Source organism: Diceros bicornis, chromosome 5 (genome assembly GCF_020826845.1).
Source record: "Diceros bicornis minor isolate mBicDic1 chromosome 5, mDicBic1.mat.cur, whole genome shotgun sequence".
Lineage (NCBI taxonomy): Eukaryota > Metazoa > Chordata > Mammalia > Perissodactyla > Rhinocerotidae > Diceros > Diceros bicornis.
The window spans coordinates 4,763,174-4,781,433 of record NC_080744.1 but is presented as its reverse complement, the minus strand read 5'-3'; positions in this window follow the sequence as shown (position 1 = coordinate 4,781,433).

Below are 18,260 nucleotides of genomic sequence, written 5' to 3'. Positions count from 1 at the left end.
TATATGGGATACCGCCACAGCATGGCCTGCCAAGCGGTGTATCCGTGTGCACCCGGGATCCGAACCAGTGAACCCTGGGCAACCGCAGCGGAGCGCACACACTTAACTGCCTGCGCCACCAGGCCGGCCCCTCAAACTAGATTTTTTTTTTTTTTTTTTTGTGAGGAGATCAGCCCTGTGCTAACATCCGCCAATCCTCCTCTTTTTTTGCTGAGGAAGACGGCCCTGGGCTAACATCTGTGCCCATCTTCCTCCACTTTATATGGGACGCCGCCACAGCATGGCTTGCCAAGCAGTGCGTCGGTGCGCGCCCGGGATCCGAACCAGCGAACCCCGGGCCGCCACAGCGGAGCGCGCGCACTTAACTGCTTGCGCCACCGTCAAACTAGATTTTTAATGCCAATTTTCACTAACAGAACTCCAAGGGAGTAAAAATGTATGCAAAAATTTTAATGACTCTTCAAGGTTTATTTATAATTACCTTTAATAACTAAAACCAGAAAAACAGAAAGAAATAAATGCACTATTGTTATAAAGTTTCTGAAATACTGGACAAGTGGTGGATGTATTTAACAATGTATATCTCCTTTAAAATTACCACTTGAGCTGGCTAAGTGGCTTAATGTATGCAAAGGAGCAAGATGGATTTGCTAATAGTACCCACTATTGTTCAGTTTGAAAGGGGAATTCATAACAAATTGCTTCCTCAGAGTGCTACTGTGAACACGTTTTAAATGAAAAAGCACATTTCTACTGAGAATTGCATAACAGATTTTCACAGAAAACAAAAGTTTTCATTGAAACAGAGAAAGTAATACTTGTTCTATAAATTTGGTACCTTCAAATATATGGAAAAGTCTTGGAGTTTTTATTATAATTAAACTATTTTTATAGCATATTATGCAGAAACATATGCTTCTTTCATTTTTGTCCCTCTATGAACCTTAGAGAATTTATTTAAAAAATATTTTTATTGTGGGAACATTGGTTTATAATGTTTATATAAATTTATGGTGTACATCATTATATTTTGATTTCCGTGTAGATTACATCATGTTCACAACCCAAAGATTAATTACAATCTATCACCACACATATGTGCCTAATCACCCCTTTCACACTCCTCCCTCCCCAGTTCCCTTCTGGTAACCAGCAATCCAATCTCTGTCTGTATGTGATTGTTTGTTGTGTTGTTGTTCTTGTACTTATTAGTGAGATCATATGGTATTTGACCTTCTTCCTCTGACTTATTTCGCTTGGTATAACACCCTGCAGGTCTATCAATGTTGTCACAAATGGCAAGATTTCATTTTTTTTTATGGCAGGGTAGTATTCCATTGTGTATATATACCACATCTTCTTTATCCATTCGTCCCTTGATGCCCACCTAGGTGGCTTCCAAGTCTTGGTTATTGTGAATAACGCTGCAATGAACACAGGGGTGCATGTATCTTTAAGCATTTGTGTTTTCATGTTCTTTGGGTAAATACCCAACAGCGGAATAGCTGGATCATATGGTAGTTCCATTCTTAATTTTTGAGGAATCTATACTGTTTTCCATAGTGGCTGCACCAGTTTGCACTCCCACCAGCAGTGTATGAGAGTTCCCTTCTCTCCACATCCTCTCCAACACTTGTTTCCTGTCTTGTTAATTATAGCCATTCTGACGGGAGTGAGGTGATATCTCATTATAGTTTTGATTTGCAGTGCCCTAACAGTTAATGATGTCGAACATCTTTTCATGTGCCTGTTAGTCATCTGTATATCTTCTTTGGAGAAATGTCTGTTCAGATCTTTTCTCCATTTTTCAATTGGATTCTTAGTTTTGCTGTTGTTGAGATGTATGACTTCTTTATATATTTTGGATATTAACCCTTTGTAAGAAATATGATTTGTCAATATCTTCTCCCAATTGTTAGGCTGTCTTTTCATTTTGTTGATGGTTTCCTTTGCTGTGTGAAGATTTTTGGTTTGATGTAGCCCCATTTGTTTATTTTTTCTATTGTTTCCCTTGCCCAGCCAGACATGGTGCTTGAAAATATGCTGCTAAGACCGATGTTGAAAAGCATATTGCCTATGTTTTCTTCTATGAGTTTCATAGTTTCCAGTTTTACATTCAAGACTTTAATGCATTTTGAGTTAATTTTTGTGTATGTCGTAAGACAATGGTCCCCTTTCATTCTTTTGCATGTGGCTGCCCAGTTTTCCCAACACCATTTATTGAAGAGACTTTCCTTTCTCCATTGTACGTTCTTGGCTCCTTTGTTGAAAACTAACTGTCCATAGATGTGTGGGTTTACTTCTGGGCTCTCGATTCTGTTCCATTGATCTGTGTGTCTGTTTTTGTGCCAGTACCATGCTGTTTTGTTTACTATAGCTTTGTACTATACTTTGAAATCAGGGAGTGTGATACCTCCAGCTTTGTTCTTTTTTCTTAGGATTCCTTTGACTATTCAGGATCTTTTGTTGTTCCGTATAAATTTTAGGATCTTTGTTCTATTTTTGTGAAAAATGTTGTTGGAACTTTGATAGGGATTGTATTGAATCTGTAGATTGCTCTAGGAAGTATGGACATTTTAACTATGTTAATTCTTCCAATCCAAGAGCATGGAATATCTTCTCATTTCTTTGAGTCTTTTATTTCTTTCAACAATGTTTTATAGTTTTCAGTGTACAGACCTTTCACCTCTTTGGTTAAGTTTACTAGGTATTGTTGCAATTGTAAATGGGATTTTTTTCTGAATTTCTCTATCTGCTACTTTGTCGTTAGTGTATAGAAACGCAACTGATTCTTGTATGTTGATTTTGTATCCTGCAACTTTACTGTATTCACTTATTATTTCTAAAAGTTTTTTGGTGGATTCTTTAGGGTTTTCTATGTATAAATTCATGTCATCTGCAAATAGTGACAATTTCACTTCTTTCTTTCCTATTTGGATCCCTTTTATTTCTTTTTCTTGCCTGATTTCTCTGGCTAGGACTTCCAATACTATGCTAAATACTAGTGGTGAAAGTCTGGTTTCCTTATCTGGTTCCTGTTCTTAGAGGGATAGTTTTCAGTTTTTCTCCATTGAGAATGATATTAGCTGTGGGTTTGTCGTATATAGCCTTTATTGTGCTGAGGTACTTTCCTTCTATACCCATTTTGTTCAGAGTTTTTATCATAAATGGATGCCGTCTTGTCAAATGCTTTCTCTGTATCCATTGAGATGATCATGATTTTTATTCTTCATTTTGTTAAGGTGGTGTATCACATTGATTGATTTGTGGATGTTGAACCATCCCTGCATCCCTGGAATAAATCATCCTGATGGTGGCCTATGATCTTTTTAATGTATTGTTGTACTCAATCTGCTAGTATTTTGTTGAGGATTTTTGCATCCATGTTCATCAGTGATATTGGCCTGTAATTTTGTTTTTTTTGTGTTGTCCTTGTCTGGTTTTGGTATCAGGGTAATGTTGGCTTCATAGAATGAGTTAGGAAACTTCCTCTCTTCTTCAATTATTTGGAAGAGTTTAGGAAGGATAGGTATTAAGTCTTCTTTTGATGTTTGGTAGAATCCACCAGGGAAGCTGTCTGGTCCTGGACTTTTACTTGTTTTTGATTACTGTTTCAATCTCCTTACTGGTGACTGGTCTATTCAAATTCTCTTATTTCTTCTTGATTCAGTTTTGGAAGGTTGTATGATTCTAAGAATTTATTCATTTCTTCTAGATTATCCAGTTTGTTGGCGTATAGCTTTTTGTAGTATTCTCTTACAATCTTTTGTATTTCTGAGATGTCTGTTGTAATTTCTCCTCTTTCATTTCTGATTTTATTTATTTGAGCCTACTCTTTTTTTTTTTGGTGAGGAAGATCAGCCCTGAGCTAACATCCGATGCCAATCCTCCTCTTTTTTGCTGAGGAAGATTGGCCCTAGGCTAACATCTGTGCCCGTCTTCCTCTACTTTATATGGGATGCCACCACAGCACAGCTTGACAAGCAGTGCATCGGTGCGCACCCAGGATCCAAACCTTCAAACCCCGGGCCACCAAAGCAGAGCACATACACTTAACCGCTGTGCCACCTGGCCAGCCCTGGAGCCTACTCTCTTTTTTTCTTGGTGAGTCTAGCTGAAGATTTCTCAATTTGGTTTATCTTTTCAAAGAACCAACTCTTAGTTTCATTGATTTATTCTATTGTTTTTTAAGTCTCTATTTCATTTGTTTCTGTTCTGATTTTTATTATTTCTTTCCTTCTACTTATTTTGGGCTTTATTTGTTCTTCTTTTTCCAGTTCCTTTAGGTGCACTGTTAGATTGTTTATTTGAGATTTTTCTTGTTTGTTGAGGTGGGTCTGTATTGCTCTACACTTCCCTCCTAGAACTTCTTTTGCTGTATGGCATAAATTCTGGGATATCATATCTTCATTTTCATTTGTCTCCAGGTAATTTTTGATTTCTCCTTTGATTTCTTCATTGACCAATCGTTGTTCAGTAGCATTTTGTATAATCTCCACATATTTGTGGCTTTTCTGATTTTCTTCCTGTAGCTGATTTCTAGTTTCATACTGTTTCAGTCAGAAAAGATGCTTGGTATTATTTCAATATTGAATTTATTGAGACTTGTTTTGTGGCCTAAGAAGTGATCAATCCTGGAGAATGTTCCATGTGCATTTGAAAAGAATGTGTATTCTGAGGTTTTTGGATGGAATGTTCTGTACGTATTTCCAAAGTCCATCTGGTCTAAAGTGTCGTTTAAGGCCAATGTTTCCTTATAGATATTCTGTTTGGATGACCTATCCATTGCTGTAAGTGGAGTGTTAAAGGACCCTACTATTATTGTGTTGCTGTCTATTTCTCCTTTTATGTCTGTTAATAATTGCTTTATATATTTAGGTGCTCCTATGTTGGATGCATAGATATTTAGAAGTGTTATATCCTCTTGTTGGATTGTTCCCTTTATCATTATGTGGTTCTCTTCTTTGTCTCTTGTTTCAGTTTTTGTTTTAAAGTCTATTTTGTCAGCTTTCTTTTCATTGCCATTTGCATGGAGTATCTTTTTCCATCCCTTCACTTTCAATTTGTGAGTGTTTTTAGGTCTGAAGTCTGTCTCTTGTATGCAGCATGTGTATGGGTCTTGTTTTCTTATCCAGTCAGCCAGCCTATGCCTTTTGATTGGAGCATTTAGTCCCTTGACATTTAAAGTAGCTATTGATAAGTATGTACTTACTGCCATTTTGTTACTTTTTTTCTGGGTGTTTTAGTAGTTCTTCTCTGTTCCTTTCTTCTTCTCTTGCTCTCTTCCCTTGTGGTTTGATGGCTTTCTTTAGTTTTATGTTTGGTTTCCTGTCTCTTAATTTTTTGTGTATTTATTATAGGTTTCTGGTTTGTGATTACCATGAGGTTCATATATATTAACCTACATATATAGCAATCTATATTAAGTTGATGGTCTCTTTAGTTTGACCACTTTCTAAAAGCTGTACTCTTTTACTCCCCTCCTCCCACATTTTATGTTTTTGATTATCATATTTAACTTCTTTTTTGTGTATGTGTGTCTCCATTACCCTCTTATCATGGAAGTAGGTAATTTTAGTACTTTTGCCTTTTGACCTCCATGTTATCTTCATAGGCAGTTCATCTGCTACTTTTACTGTATTTTTGCCTTTACCAGTGATTTTATTGGTTTTTTTTTTTTAATTTCCTTGTTCCTGTTTACGGTCTTCTCTTTCCCGCTTGAATAAGTCCCATTAGCACGTCTCGTAAGACTGGTTTCTTGGTGGTAAACTCCCTTAATTTTTGCTTGTCTGGGAAAGTCTTTATCTCTCTTTCTACTCTGAATGATAACCTTGTCGTCCAGAGGATTCTTGGCTGTAGGTTTTTTCCTTTCAGCACTTTAAATATATCATACCACTCCTTTCTAGCCTGTAAGGTTTCTTCTGAGAAGTCAGCTGATAGCCTTACGGGATTTCCTTTGTATGTAACTTGTTGCCTTTCTCTTGCAGCTTTTAGGATACTCTCTTTATCTTTAATTCTTGACACTTTAGTTATAATGTGTCTTGGCTTTGGCCTCTTTGGGTTTATCTTTTTTGGTGCTCTCTGTGCTTCCTGTACCTGGATGTCTGTTCCCTTCCTTAGGTTAGAAAATTTTTCAGCTATTATTTCTTCAAATAGAGTCTCTGCCCCTTTGTCTCTCTCTTCTTCTTCTGGGATACCTATAATATGAATGTTAGTGCACTTGATGTTGTCCCAGAGGTTCCTTAGACTGTTCTTATTCTTTTTAATTCTTTCTTCTTTTATCTGTTCAGCTTGGGTGATTTCCTCTAGTCTTTCATACAGCTCACTGATCCATTCTTCTGTATCATCTACTCTGCTATTGAGTCCCTCTAGTGAATTTTTCATTTCCAGTATTGTATTCTTCATTTCTGATTGGTTCTTACTTATATTTTCCAATTCTTTATTGAAGTTCTCACTGAGTTCATCCATTCTTCTCCCAAGATCAGTGAGCATCCTTATGAATCTTTATTTGAAATCTTTGTCAGATAGATTGTTTATTTCTGTTTCATTTAGTTCTTTTTCTGAGGTTTTGTCGTTTCCTTACTTGGAATGTATTCCTTTGGCTCCTCGTTTTGCCTCTTTCTCTGTGCTTGTGTCTATGTATTAGGTAGGTCAGCTATGTCTCTTCATCTTGGAGAGGTGGGCTTATGTAAGAGATTCCTTATAAGGCCCAGCAGTGTGCTTCTCTCTCGTCACCAGTTCCAAATGTTCCAGGAGTGACCCCTATTGGGCCACATGTGTCCTTCTGTTGTGGCAGGGTTGCTCTTGCTGCAGATGCCCAGGAAGGCTAGGCTGTCCTTCTGTCCAGCTGGTTGTAATGCTCTGCTGTGTCTGACTGCCATGGACCCTTCAGTAACTTTATCAGGCATGGAGAGCACCAGCACAGTTGTCTGCAGGTCTAATAGCACACTCCTGTTGCAGTTTTTCTGTTAAGTGAGTAGACCCGCAGTATGGCTGGTCGCTAGCCTCAGGGGCTTACAATTGCTGTAGGCCTCTGGCCTGCAAGGCTGTTGGCACCTCTCTCAGGATGGTAGCTGTGTGCGGCCAGCCTCAGGCATAGGAGCATCCAATTGTTCCAGGCTTTGGGAGATGGGGCTGATCCCTTATGTTGCTGTTTGAGAAGCACAAGTCTTCTGCAGCTGACAAGCCCCACTGCCCACAGGGCCATAAACACTGTCAACACAGTCCTGCCCCATGTGTGCACCCCGACCCCCTGAAGCGGACCTAGTTGCCCCACAGCAGAGGCCTCATACACTCCACCAATGCCCCACACCCTCCACTTCCTCCTCATGCACTCCCTGCCCCACAGAGGTGGACCCACTCGCCTGGCTGCAGAGGATGGAGGCACCCCACCTATGCAGGCCCACATGTTGCCCAAGGGCCTAGTCCCTGAGGTGGGCTGGGCTGTCTGCCCTGGCTGAGCTGGATTAAATTGGTACTCTAGTGGTTGGGGCAGACCCTGGGCTAACAGGATGGTAGAAGAACTCCAATGGCATCTGCCAGCGTCTGTGTCAGCACACCTGTACTGTGTCGCAATAATGGGTGCCACCAATGTCTCAGTCCCTGGGGAGGTCTCACGTTTCACCAAGATGCACCCAGAGCCTATCAGGTGAGTCTCTTCACCAAAGGACTGTGCACCTTTCTTTCTGGTGATTTTAGGTTGTTTTCTGAAATGGGTGAATTTATGCTTGGGCCCTTTAAGAACTGTCTTTCATTTTCCTCATGACCGCTAGCTTTTCTAGGGGTATTCCCCATTGTTGATAGCAGCCAGCAAAGCCAGATATTAAGACACTCATCTCTGTTGTGCTGAGTCCAAAAGCTGCTTATAGTGGTAATGTTCACCTGCTCAGATCCCCCACTCCTCCAGGGAAGGCTGTGTACCTTTGGATTGCTTCTAGCTGGCCATGAAGTGCCATGGCTTGTGAAGGTGGCTTTTTCCTCTCCAGAAAGGAATTTCTGCCTCTTCCACCTCAGTCAGCACTGTCCCTTGTTGCGGGGGTTCTTTTTACCCAGTTTTTAGTTCTCTCTCAGGTGTAATTGTTCCAAGAGTAGTTGTAAATTTGTTGTGTCCATGGGAGGAGGTGAGTTCAGAGTCCGCCCACACCACCATCTTGACATAAACCTCCTGAACCTTAGAGAATTTGAAAGGTATTGCACTGCTCTCCAGGTGCAGAGTTTAAAAAAAAACAAACTGGGTAAATGTTGTCACTTAGAGTCTCACCTATCCCCCACATAAACACCAAGGAGATAACAAAGACCCGGCCAGGTAGGTTAATAAGCCAAACCACTACTTGATAAACACATCCTATAATGTACTTACTTCAAATTTTGCTAGAAAGTTAGTCTTAGTGAGTCCTTCTCTGATCTTCCTTACTTAAAACTTCAACCCTACACCATTCCATCTTCCATCAAAATTCCTTATTCTTCTTACTCTGTTCTCTTTTTTTTTTTCCTGGAGCACTTAACACCTTATAAGCTACTAAATAATTTATTTATTTACCACCTTTAATCTCTATCTTCTCCCACTAAAGTGTAAACTCCTGTGCAAAGGGATTTTTTTACATTTTTTTCTTTTCAGTTGATATATACCCAGCACTGAAAACAATGCCTGGTTCTTAGGAACTTTGAATAAATATAAATGAATGAGTGAGTCCAGTAAACAAAAGTGAGGGCAATTCACGGTAACTCAATTTTTTACTTTGTGTTTCTTGATTCTCAGGCTGTAGGTGACAGGTTTGGTGTAGCTGATGCCAGTGGAGGACAGAATGTGCCTGTTACTAAAATGATTTGCATGTTAATAGCCAGTATAGAAGTAATACCTGAATGGAGTCATTACAGAAATCCTATAGACATTAAAAGGATAATAACAATATTTAAGTCCTGTTGGTTTCATAAATGAAATAAACTTTAAAAATTTTGATGGAAATGTGTGAACAAAATGTTAAAATCATTGTTTCATGCTCATAACTTACTAAGTAATGACAATCACGTACATACACTTGTATTTAAAAATGGGCCCATGGCCCCGTGGCTTAGCGGTTAAGTGCGCGCGCTCCGCTACTGGCGGCCCAGGTTCAGATCCCGGGCGTGCACCGACGCACCGCTTCTCCGGCCATGCTGAGGCCATGTCCCACATACAGCAACTAGAAGGATGTGCAGCTATGACGTACAACTATCTACTGGGGCTTTGGGGGAAAAATAAATAAATAAATAAAATTATTAAAAAAATAAATAAATGGGCCCAGCATATGAACACTTTTTTTACAAGAGAAGATATTAATTTTATGGGAAAAATATGAAATTTAAGAAATATTTATTAAGTAAAATTAAATTTCAAATATTTGATTGACAAAGATTAAAGGGACTTAAAATATCCAGTATGATAAGGGGTTTTGGAAAATGGCTACTCTAATATTCTATTAACTAATGTGTATTGACATCTTTTTGGAGGAGAAACCAAAAGTATGTATAAAAATTTTCAATGTAAACATCCTTCCACCCAGCAACTCTGATTGCAAAAATTTATCCTAAGAAAGCAACAGAAGGGCCAGCCCCATGGCTTAGCGGTTAAGTGTTCGCGTTCCACTGCTGGCGGCCCGGGTTCGGATCCCGGGAGTGCACCGACGCACCGCTTCTCCGGCCATGCTGAGGCCGTGTCCCACATACAGCAACTAGAAGGATGTGCAGCTATGACATACAACTATCTACTGGGGCTTTGGGGGATAAATAAATAAATAAATAAATAAAATTATAAGAAAGCAGCAGAATATTAGTGCAAAGTTATATATTCAAATGTGTATAGTAAGCATGATTCCTGATAGAGGGAATTATTTATTAAGAGGTTATTTTAAAAATAAATTATATTAAAGTAAATACTTTAAAATCATCAAAAGTGATGCATTATATTTATTATGTATCATTAGGAGGAAAGCAGATTACACTTATATACGGTATTCTTAGTATGAGAAGCACTAAGGATCAGTGCTTTGCACACTCTGGAAGCACCTTTCACATACAGTACAATGTGAATGATGTCCTGGCTCATATCTATAGGACAGGGTTAAGGACAAAGGCTCTGGGCCCAGACTTCTTGGGTTCATTTATTTCCTATCTGTCATCTCCATGTCTGAGTTACGTAAACTTAAGCAAGTTATTTTTACCTCATGGGGTTGATGTGGAGATTAAATGAACTCAAGCAAATGCACATCAAATCCTTGACATCCACATATATGAATTAACTATTATTTTTATTCTTCATTTTAAGTGTCATGTAAATTCTGTTTTCCTTTTTACTGTATCCTGCATATAATTAGTTCTTAATAATATTTTTGGATGATTTTTAATTTAAAAAATAGATAGGTAGGTAGATAGATATTTGTCCAGCACATATTTGTCCTTTAGCTCAGCAATTCCATTCATGGTGTTTACCCACCAAAAATGGAAACAAATATTCTAAAAAACTTGTAAAACAAAGCTCATAGCAGCCTTATTCACAATAGGCAAAAGTTGGAAACAGAGCAGTTGCTTATCAATAAAAGAATGAATGAACACACTGTGGCACTTCATCCACACAATGAAGTGCTAGTTAGCAATAAAACAAAAAGTAATGAACTGGTGATACATGCAACAACATAGATAGGTCTGTATATCTATTATCTATCTATCTACCTAGCTAGCTAGCTAGCTAGCTATCTGTGTGTCGATCTATCATCTATCCATTTCACCTATCTGCTGAGCAAAAGAAGTTATACATACATATGTTGATATGATATCTTCTACATGAAGATTTATATTAGAAGAAAAAGAACCGTTAGTGAAAAAAATGAGAACAATGATTGCTTCATGAAAAGTAAGACAAGGTTTTACTGGGAAGGAGGAGGGAATTTTTTGGGGGCTATGGTAAAGTTCTTTATCTTGATGGGTTTCCAGATTACACAGGTGTATGAATTTTTTAATACATACCTGCAGCAAATGTACACTTATGATTTGTGCTTCTCATTTTACGTAAACATTATCTCAAGAGAAAAATATTGTAAACAGATATTGAATACAAATTGATATGCATGCTGAAGTATTTAGCAGAAAGTACACTGATGAACTGAAAGATGAAATAGACACATGGTAGATTTTTGAAAAAGCACATATAGTAAAATGTTAGTGATAGAAACTAGGTAGGGTATATGGCTATTCTCTCAAAAAATAATTTCATTCTTTTTTGTGTGTGTGTGTCTGTGTGTGTGGAAGATCAGCCCTAGAAAACGTTCGATGCCAATCCTCCTCTTTCTTCTGAGGAAGACTGGCCCTGGGCTAACATCCGTGCCCATCTTCCTCTACTTTATATGGGACGCTGCCACAGCATGGCTTGATAAGCAGTGCGCACAGGATCCGAACCTGCAAACCCAGGGCCGCTGCAGCAGAGCGCGCGCACTTAACCGCTTGCACCACCAGGCCGGCCTAATCATTTCATTCTTGTATGTTTGAAAAATATCACCATAATATAATGTTGGATATAAATGTACAGTAAATTCATAAAAAGGGAAAAGTGGATCACTAATTCTAGACCCAAATTAAATGTCCCTCAGTGGTGACAGAATTAGAGACATAAATAGCCCCTGTAGTATAGGAAGTGTCTTATGGTAGTATTGGTGTGGTGTTGGAAAAGGAACCATTGCAGAAGAGTATGATGTTTAGAACTATGCTTCTGACTTTTTATTCTTTGACTGACATCAAATAACTTTAGTTAGTATAGCACATGAGGAACAGTTCTCTTCCAAATTTAATTTGTGTAAAATTATATACATGTAAAAAAGTATTTTTCTTGTGCTTCGAATGAGAGTCTATTTGTCTAAATGATTTGGTGCTTGTTTCTCTCAGGCATATAAATATATTTTATTATTTATTCATAAATAAGCGTTTGGAATTTGAGGCTGATCTCATTTCCGAATAAACAGATGCTTCTTTATTGGTAGAGAGTGCCCGAATTTGTGGTGCTCAAGGGCTGGTCAGCTTTGGAGACGATTACGATGCTATTTCAAGGGAAATTGACATTTAATAGCAAATGTGAACTTGGCCTTCAGTGACATCACTTATTTCTGGGGCTATTAGTTAGTGAATGGCTCTTCGGATAGTAATATAAACTGACATTGTCATCTTTAAAATTGCAAAGAGTAAATTAAATAATGTTTAGCTTTCTGTATTAATTAGAATAAAGGCCTGTCAGTTTTTCTTAAATGGGGTTTTATCAGGATAAATCTTTTTTTAAATGAATTTCTTCACAAGTAATAGAGGCATGTGATCACAGACCTGGAATATACTTTTGAAGATGATTAGAAAACCAATATAGTCATTTTTAATGGATTTGTTTTGCATTTGGAATTCAATTAAGTTGACATTTTTTATTTTCACTACTCACAAAGGGAAATTCAGTACTTCTCAGCACCAAGTGGTGCTTGTGGGAGGAAAGTGGTGGTGAAGTAACTCACTCTTCCCTCAGAATCGCCCAGTATAGACAAGGGCAAAACTCACTAGCGCACTAGCTGTCTTGTATAATAAAGGTAGGCGTGGTTGATAGCTCATCCCAACCACTCTTGCCCTTGCTCTCTTTTACTATCAACGTTGGATAACTACACACTAGCTTCTTTGAAGTAAGGCTTGACCTTGTGACTGTCCTGGACAAAAAGTAAAAGTCTGTGATTTTGTCATAGTCTATGTAGAAGTCTACGGACGGTGCTTCTGGAGAAGCTGTTCTTTCCTCCTATAAAGGGCTGTTTCAGTGATCTAGTGCTGTCTAAGAAACCAGCCCAAAACATTTTGGCTTAAAACAGGGATCTGCCAACTACAACCCTAGGACCAACCACTTGTTGTAAATAAAGTTTTATTGGAACACAGCATCTTATTAACATTAAACTTTTGAAATCAAACCGTTACATCAATTTTCAGTACATTCAACGCAATCTTAATACAATAGCAATTTTATATTATATCCATTATCTATTTTTAAAAATCATGAAAAAACACTTTTTAATAATTGGAATTTTACAACATTATCTTTTTATACTTGAACTTGTATTTCAATTTCACTTCCCCATAGGATTTTATTTAAATATAATATGTTTTTATGCTTTAATGTCTTTGATTATTTTATTACATTTCTCTGCCACAAATTTTGAAAAAAAAATTATTTCTTATGACCATAAGTCTTTAGGAGTTACAAATGTTTTTCTGGATTATCTTAACAAATGTTTTTCTGGATTATCTTAACATTGCAGTTATAAATACACAATGATCCAAACACATAAGCATATTAAATTGTTTGATAAATAATTTTTAACATAAAATGTAAAATGTTATTTGAAATGCATCTTTTAATAAAATGAATGAGATTGTGTTATTTTTTCCCCAAATAGTTCATTATTTGTTGACATAATATTAGTTATTGCTAGTATGCATCATGAAAATTTTCTCAAAACTTGGAGATGAGCAGAAGAGATTACCAGGAGGAATGCAGTGGGAATCCAGGGTCATCCCATTCTGGAGTGGAACACAGCTTTGTACAGCTCTCTGTTAGCTAGACTACTTCACTGCTCTGGAGGGGCAGAAGTAAAAATTACAGAAAACTGCAATACAAACAATGCTTGTATTTTATTAAGTAAAGAATATAAATCTTAAGTCAAATTCTCATGTGAACAGTATTACTGGGTCCCTCATTAACTAATGCATTAAAAAAAATCTTTGACAGGTGTTCATTTTATATTTGAGAGTCATGATTTTATGTTTTAAAAATGGTTGAGCAAATGAAAAATACTTACCATCAATTCTATTCCTATTTATTTTTATAGAAATAAGAACTTAGAAAACGTATTCACATTGAATAAAGATTTGTTATACCAATTTCTTTCTGTTTTTTAACTCCAGAGTTATATGCCAAATACCACATATTAATCTATTATTATATTAATGTATTATTATATTCATAAAATTAATAAATTTTATTTATCATTAAGTTATGTTACTGCACAAAATTGCATTTTCTTACCCAATGTGTATAAAAAAAAGCCAATTATTATGGCATCAGCTTTTGGAAAAGAAATCAGCTTTATTGCTAGATCAGTCTGCAAGGAGACAGGGGCATATGCTTTCAGATCTGTCTCCCTGATGCAGGGCTTGGGGCGCAATTTATGAGATAAACAGCATTAATCGCTCTATTAATTGGATAGAGCGACCTGAAATGTGGAGATAGATGATTGGAGGTGAGGAGAAGTGAGGTAATTGATGATCTGCATCAGCGTAGTCAACTTTCGTGGCTCTTCATAGGATGCATGTTTGCAAAATGGTGGTGTTACCACAATCTAAGGGTGGAATTTTTAACTCCTTAACGTCGAAAAGGTCACTTGTCAAGCATTTGCTCAGGCCCAGTTGAGGGGTTGGTGGTCTCAACCTGCCTGAACTGGACAAGGGGCCTCAGTTCCTGAAAAACCACTCTTAATTACTCTGTTGTTAAGATGGGGTCAGTTGAACTGGTCCTAGAGGGCCCACGGTTATAGCTATTGTTAGTGGTTGACAGCTGACAATATTGATTCTTCAATATTGCTAAAAGCAGAGATTGAGAAACTACTACACTTGAAAAAAAATTTGTCACCAAGTCATTTGGCTACCTCAGAAGCTTTTACACTTGGAGGCAATTTGCCATAGTAAAGGTAAGAATATGGGCTATTTCTTCTTTTGCCTTGCTCTTCGTATAAACCTAGAAAATGATATTTACATAATCTGAGAACTTGAAAACTATTCCCTTCCTCTCATTAAGAGAAAGTTTTCATAAATTTAGTTATCAGTTCACATCCATTTTTTCTTAAGGGATAAGGACCCTACAAGGACAACAGAGATGTACTATAAATAGGGACACTCCAAGGTGGGGGAAAGACTAGCTATATAATCATTGTTACATTAGACACCAAAGAGAAAATGTGGCTCAGCTTCTTCAAACTCTGCTGAGAGCTGGGAGTCCACAGGTTGATTGAGTAACTAGCTTCATGGAGCACGTCAATTCTATGAAAAATTTTCAGAAAATATTTAAGGATTTCAACAGGAATGCTAATTTCTTCTCAGGAGAAATTTGTGGAAAAACGTTCTGTTCTATCCAGGTCTGGAATTTTTTTTTTTTTTCTTTTACTTTCAGGTACTCCTTCTGAAACCGAGCATGAAGAAGTTAGAAAATTTTCCCTAGAGCGAAAGACTTTGAGATGAGCTTTGCTAACTGCAGCTGTGCATATTCAGCATAATCAACTGTTGTTTAAAACTAACCAGGCCTTTCTGTCCCTCCTTAGTATATGAGAGAGCTCTCTTTCCCGGGAAGACAAGGTCCAGACATCAAGATTCAGCCTCATAAGGCCAAATGCAGGCTGAAGATGAAAACTAACCAGAGAAGTCCAGACAGTCAAGGGAAAAGATATTCAGGCTTCAAGGCCAAACACAGGCTGGTGGGAAGGCACCATCCAGCATGGCCACATGCTCCCCCTCCACTACCTAAAACCCCAGCACATGCTCTCCCTCCCCTACCTAAAACCCCAGATAAAAACTCCTACCTTTTTGCCTTTGAGGAGGTGGATGTGCGTTCTAACTCCCATCTCCTCATCTGGCTGCCTTTTGATAGTAGTAAACCTCTTTCCTTGCCACAAGCCTGGAGTTTCAGGGTTTTTTTCTTTATTGGCCCTACTATGCAGTGGGTAAATGAACCTGTGTTTGGGTTTGGTAACACTTCTTGATAATTGTGCTATGGTTTTGAAAGACGTTAACATTAGAAGAAGCAGAGTAAAGAATATAAGGGAAATCTCTCTACCACTTTTGCAACTCTTGGTAAGTCAAAAATTAGTTTAAAATGAAAAGTTTTAAACTGAAGTATTTGTGTACCCTCAAGTTTGTAGATAATTGCTACCAGACCCTACATCAAAGAAATAGTGAGAAATAAGTGAATATAGTTTCTCACATACAATAAGTACACAATAAATGTTTTATATTACTAATATTGAGTATCTATAATTGTTACATAGTAGTGTGGTGTATTGTTATTTTATACTTAATTTTAAGCTTTTGTATATTTTGTATTTTGACTTTTGATATAGGAAATGTGCAATTTCCTTTTATGCTTTAGAATTATTTTGAGATAAATGTCTTATATTTACACATCTCATGATTAAACAAAATCTTGCAAATATTATTAAAACTTGTTCCTAGAATCGCCACAGATACGTAAGGTGTATCTTTACGTATGCGTAAAGCATAGTTTGGTTTTTTTTTTAGCACTGATTCTGATTTCTAATTTACTCACCAAAGGAATTATGAGGACAATTAAGGCAGGTACTCAACATGCAGGGTTTTAAATAGAAGCCATTTTACAAGAACAAAGACATTCATAATAGGATACGGCCCTAGTGGTGTTTTATAGCCTATCCCATAGAATATTTTGATTTTTAACTCATGACTGTTTTGTAGAGAATGGCTTCTTATTTAAGTAACTCTATCTTTTACTCAGGATGAATTTGAAGGGCTGCCTAACAGCTGTGTGTTCTCTGGGATGGATTAAGATGCTAATATGCAGTAAGGGGTGAAGTCTCTTTTCTGGATGCCTGCTTCTGTAGAGAAGTGCCGTGTTGGGCAACCATGAAGGTCTTGGAATTGCTAAAAATGTATATCAGACCCTTTTGCAATAAAACTGCTTATAGCTCAAAAAAAAAGCACCCCCAGGTATATGCGTGACTGGAGCATGAAACTGACCCATTTGAATTGTTCCCAATTCTGATGTCTTGGGCAGAGGAAAGATTGACAGTATTTTCCATATAGTTGGTACTTAATGAAGGTTTGCCAACGTGAACTGAATTCTCTCTAGATGATGTCTCAGTATTGTTTTCTCGTAATCAATTATACCCAGGACATCAGCCCTTTTCAATTGCAGTCTCAGTTCTGCAGCCTCTGTGCACACCACAGTTCTTCCCTGACTTAGCCTTCTGTTTTGTTCATTTAGATATACCTTTAAAGCAAGCACTTCTGTTGTTCACTGTGTCTATCTCCATGCTCGGTCTTGCATACTTGATGTGTGTTATATTCTAGCTGATTTTTCATCTCTTTGCTAATACCTTCCACATTCTGAAAATCTGCTTTGTTTCATAAATCAAATTTTATGCAGCTTCAATTCTTTTATCTATTTGTTCCATTGGTTATTCTAATTGTTTTGCAACAAAATTCAACACATTCTGTTTTTAAACTCATGATTGATATTTTTCCTGTATTTGCATATGAATATACAAAAGTTCTTTTTTCTAAATATCCATGCATTTGCCGTGGGAGTTCTCTTTAAGGGCCGAGATTTTTCTGCATTCTTTATTTTTAAAAATATTGTTCGGGCCAGCTCCGTGGCTTAGCGGTTAAGTGCGTGTGCTCTGATGCTGGCGGCCCGGGTTCGGATCCCAGGCACGCCCCAAGGCACCACTTCTCCGACCAACCCGGGGCCGAGTCCCACGTACAGCAACTAGAAGGATGTGAACCTATGACATACAACTATCTACTGGGGCTTTGGGGGGAAGAAATGAATAAATAAAATCTTTAAAAAAAAAAAATATTGTTCGTATTTTCACTGGGGTCCATAAATTGATTTTTTTCATTTTGTTAACGTTAGCTTGCAATGTCTTGCTAATCATTGGAAATTAGACATAGTAAAACATTGAGTACCAGTGCTGAGTAATCTATATGCAATACTTTATTATGATGTTAAAAGAACTCTATAATATTAGTATCACTACACCCACCTTTCAGTTGATGAAACTGAGGATTAGCTATTTTAAGTAAATTTTCCAGGTTGGTCTTTTAGTTAGCCAACAGAAGACGTTAGATTTTTGTTTTTGTTTTTTTTTTTCTTTGGCTGAGGAAGATTAGCTGTGAGCTAACAGCTGTTGCCAATCCTCCTCTTTTTGCTGAGGAAGACTGGCCCTGGGATAACATCCATGCGCATCTTCCTCTACTTTACATGTGGGGCACCTGCCACAGCACAGCTTGATAAGTGGTGTGTAGGTCTGTGCCTGGGATCTGAACCCGAGAACCCCGGGCCACTGAAGTGGAGCGCACACATCCAACCACCATGCCACCAGGCTGGCCCCTTTTAAAGACCTTAGTTTTAAATCCTGATTCTTTAACCCCACGGCTTGTGTTCCTCTGCCATTCATTCATGAAAT